Source organism: Apium graveolens, chromosome 5 (assembly GCF_009905375.1).
Source record: "Apium graveolens cultivar Ventura chromosome 5, ASM990537v1, whole genome shotgun sequence".
Taxonomy (NCBI): Eukaryota; Viridiplantae; Streptophyta; class Magnoliopsida; order Apiales; family Apiaceae; genus Apium; species Apium graveolens.
Window position 1 is genome coordinate 39,104,140 of NC_133651.1, and position 4,530 is coordinate 39,108,669.

Sequence of the window (4,530 nt, forward strand, 5' to 3'; positions counted from 1 at the left end):
GTCGATATCTTGACTTGGAAAATTTTTCATAGAACAGCTTTATTCAACTCCAAGATTCTACACTTTTCTCTGAAGCATGATCATGGCTTGATCTTCTTCCAGAGTTTATTCCTAAGCTTGAATCTGTTCACAGAAAAATCCTCCAGTCTAATCTTCTAACCATTTTATAGACTCAAGTAATACAATACAGAATACAAAATTAATTATCAAACAACGAAATCTTAGGGTTGTCAATGTGAATTAGTCTTGTTATTGTACAGGTATGTCTTGCACAACGACTTATATAAAATGCACGCCATTATAAAACTCTGTGACAATAGCATTTCGAGCAAATTCAACTTGTAAATTAAATAGTTGACAATAAAAAAACAAAATATTGAACAACATGTATAACCTACAAAATGCATAGTAACTAATAAGGTTATATGACACAAATATAGTAAATATGCACCTTAAACTTTTCCGTGCAGTTTTCGCTTTCACAATGTCAAAGAATCGCAAATGTAGATCTATCAATGCTAAAGTATTTCCTCCATATTTTACAAGTTTACAGGTAGTGTTCTATCAGCTTATATTAAGCTGCAATAAGACTGTACATTTGCTAAAAGAAGAGCCAATCTTATTCTTTTTCTGACAAATAAGCAAAAGATATAATAAAAAATTATAACACAGCCGGAAGAAACCTCTGAACTGTCAAATACAATCTGATTGTGAAATAAAAGATAATCAAAACAAATAGCTGTTTTGTTTTCTGATCGCCTAACACATAGAATATTCAAATTCTTCAATCTAAAAGGTATTACAATGACATCTCGATAAATCCAACCTACACCAGTTATGAAATTAGTAGCATCACAATTAATCATTACATAAGTATCATGTAGCCCAATGTTCAGAACTATCAGTTCCATCGACTGATATTGGAGTAACAGATAAACCCAAAATCTGAACAATTATTTGTTCTGAAAGGTGATCTTTTGCGATATCCACCATCGTCTCAGATCCGATGCGAGTCTTACAAATATCCCAAAATACCATTTAAATTTATAAACATCAACAAAGAGCAAAAACAGAGTAGTTAGCAAAATGACGAACACTCAAGTTGAAGAACAAAAAACACAAATTTGAAAATCTGGTAATATTTTCAAACAGATAAGAGATATATAACTTAATATACATGTGTAGGATTTTCATCAAATATGTGGTTAGGGGTGATCAAAACCAAAACCAAAAAACCGAACCGAACTGTAAAATTTCGATTTAGTTTGGTTTGAATTTTTTCTAAAATTTCGGTTAAATCGGTTTTTTCGGATTTAACCGAAATAAAATCGGTTCGGTTTATCATAATTTTGGTTCGGTTATACCGAAAAAAATGAATTGTGAGTATATATGTTTTTTGAATTTATTTATTATATAACAAATAACATGTAAAATTCTTTTTCTTGTCTAAATTTTCTTTAATTCTTAATGGAAAGGTAGTAACCAATTGCGGTCATGTTTTCTAAATAATATGTCTAATACATGAACCTACTTTGCTTGCCTTTTCTTTTTTTAGAAATAATTTCCTTGCCCGAGTACTATATGACTTCTGCAGAATACAACTCTGCCACTTAAATATAATGTCTGGTATGATAAATCTTTACTCTGCATCCATATCATTTGTGTTTGTTATAATGGTCTGGTTCCAGAGAATTGGCCAAGTTATAATGTAGTGATATAGTCCATTTTTACTGTAAAACAACTGTAAATGTTAAAATTTTGGTTTTTTCAAACCGAACCGAATTATTTCGGTTCGGTTTTGGTTCATTTTATGACATAATTTTGGTCCGATTTGGTCTTAGAAAAATATGAATTTGGATTTTCGGTTTTCTAATTCGGTTCAGTCAGAAACTGAACCGACCGAATGTTCAGCTCTATTTATGGTTTATATTACAAAAGAAAATAAGATTCAAAAATTATGTGCATTTCTTAGTCAATGAACACTATAAATAAAAAATAATAATGTAATAAAACATTAAAATTACCCAAAATTGAGTAAGAATTCCAATAACGATTATGCATTCCAATTCAGGTTTTAAATGGACAAAACCTATAGATACAAAATTATCAAGAAAATGAAACTAAGAATAGATTCAATAATCATACATATATGAATTTGGGAAGAGTCAATAACTATAGATCAGGACATGTAATTACAACAAATCTTTAAATACAATTAAACATACACATTTTAAATTGGGGTAAATATGATTAGAAACTTTATATAAAAGCAAATTTAAACATAAATGGGGAGAATCTCTTGCTATTATATTATCTACTTAATTTTACCCCAGAATATATAATCAGGATGTGAATTTATATAAAGATGAAGGTGTAAAATTCAATAATACATAAAGATCGAAATTAAACAATCATTTTAGATTATATATCTTTAAATCCAGGGTTCAAAATTTAGATGCATACCTTGTATTGGTGAGAAAGGAGATTGTTGGTTTGATATAAGTGACATTTGGAACCTGTAAAAACACAAACAAATAATAAGAACGACTTCAATGAAGTCTTAGTTTCAAGAAAATCAGAATTTTTACCAGAGAACTCCCCAACAGGATCTAAACCATTCCCGCGACTAAATCCTTCAAAAGCATGATCAAGCACATTCCACGAAAAATTAGCAAGAAACTTTTTACAGGAATTCAATGATTCCGAGCAATAAACGGAAGAAACCTTGTTCAATTTATTGAAAAGGAAGAGTACCAATAGCTAGAAAAATAGAACTATGAATAGGACAAAGCGATTCCAACTAAAAATAGGCAGGCCACAACCGAAAATTTGCAGCTTGATTAGCATATAAAATAGTACTGTGACTATTTATTTTGCTTGAACAACTTTATATTCTGCAGCATGAGCGTAAGATCCATCCACTCTTCGAGCATATTATGCGCGTAAAATTCGGCCATTCTTGTAGCCTCAAGCTCTACATTATGTTGCCCTATTGGTAGAGATGGCAAGTGGCCACCCATAAGTGAGATTTTAACGTAGATTAGATAATACAGATCCGCATGATTTTTATCATATTGAACTTAAAATAGGAACAAAGAAGCAACCTTATTGGCTTAAAAAAAATAACAGCCTTATATTTTGTTTGTTCCCAAAAACATAACATAAATATTCATAAGAATTCCATTTTCTTACAGAGCACCTTTCTTGTACGCTTATGGGTGGCCTCTTGCCATCTTGCCATTCCAAATAGGAAAACCTTCACAAATCATGATAAGATTAGAAAGTTAGAGAACATTTTATCTCACATTGCAAGAAATTACGTGTTGTGGAAGAACCTATCAAAGTAAATAGCATTTCAGTACATCAACTCACCATGAACTTATTCTATCATTTTGATTGCATGTTCTGCTTGTAAAAAAAATTACCTAGTGATATCTCTGATAATGAAGTTGCTCTATTGCAACTCAATACTGCTTCTTTGTTCCTATTTCCAGTTGTTTTTCGCTTGGAGTACATATCATCTGCCATTAATTTCCAATGTGTTTGCGATAACTTTAGAGGATCAGCCACCTTGTTATTCAATAATATGAAGACAAACAACTGTCGTATGGCATGGCGTGCACTACATTATCTATCATGGCAACATGCCATTGTCTGTCATCCTTGGGAAGTCTGAGAGCATCACATGTCTCCTTAAATGTTTTATAAATAAAACCATTCACAATTTTTAGCGGGTACTTCATCTGCATCGTTTAACGCCTGTAATAGATTCTTAAAATCATAGCTTTGAGATTGTTTTCGCAAAATACCATCATTCATGTCTGTTTATATCAAATTAATTCATATTTAAGTGTTTTAAATTTGGTTTGGTATAAGTTGACATGTTGACTTACATAAGTGCTTAAAAAATGGACAAAGAATATGTTTGATCTTATAAAATCTACGGATTACATGTTGGGGCTGGAAACAAAACTAATGAATTTTAAAAAAAATGGAAATTTAATGAAAGGTCATATAGTTGTATATGGTTATTATAATAGTCATAAAAAACCTGAGAAGATTTTTCCTTTTTTGTTTAAAAATTCAAATCTGTTAAGACTCATGTAAGATGGAGTTTCCAGAGACAGCAGAACGTCCATAATTTCCTATCACAAAATAGAATTAAGAAATATCAGTCTACAGATTCAAGAAGCTTTATTTGATAATGAAGTAAAGTTGTTGTGCCTCAACCAAAAATTATTAATCTATATTTAATTAAATGATTAGTGAATATTATCATTAAACTGAAAACACACTCCTACGTAAACAATAATTTTAGTGTCAAACAAATAAATCAAATACTTCACTATGAGCAATAAATAAAAATAGTATAAATCAATTAAACCTTTTAACATATGATTAGATGTGAGATTGGTATTCTTGTTGGTCGTAGGAGTGGATATACCTGAGAAATAGATAAACAAACTTTAAATTAATTAAATGAATATTTATATAATGAGAAATGAAAAACAACATACCTATATTCGGTGC

At 30.2% G+C, this 4,530-nt stretch overlaps 1 long non-coding RNA gene across 1 annotated transcript; it reads right to left on the bottom strand.

The window, feature by feature from the left end:
- Positions 1-681: 681 nt before the first annotated feature.
- Positions 682-2,826, bottom strand: LOC141662087 (uncharacterized). The gene is made up of 3 exons (XR_012550240.1): positions 2,589-2,826; positions 2,464-2,516; positions 682-1,014 (listed from the first exon to the last, which is right to left on the bottom strand). It is a non-coding gene; the product is annotated as an uncharacterized LOC141662087 (long non-coding RNA).
- Between the last annotated feature and the right edge of the window lie 1,704 nt (positions 2,827-4,530).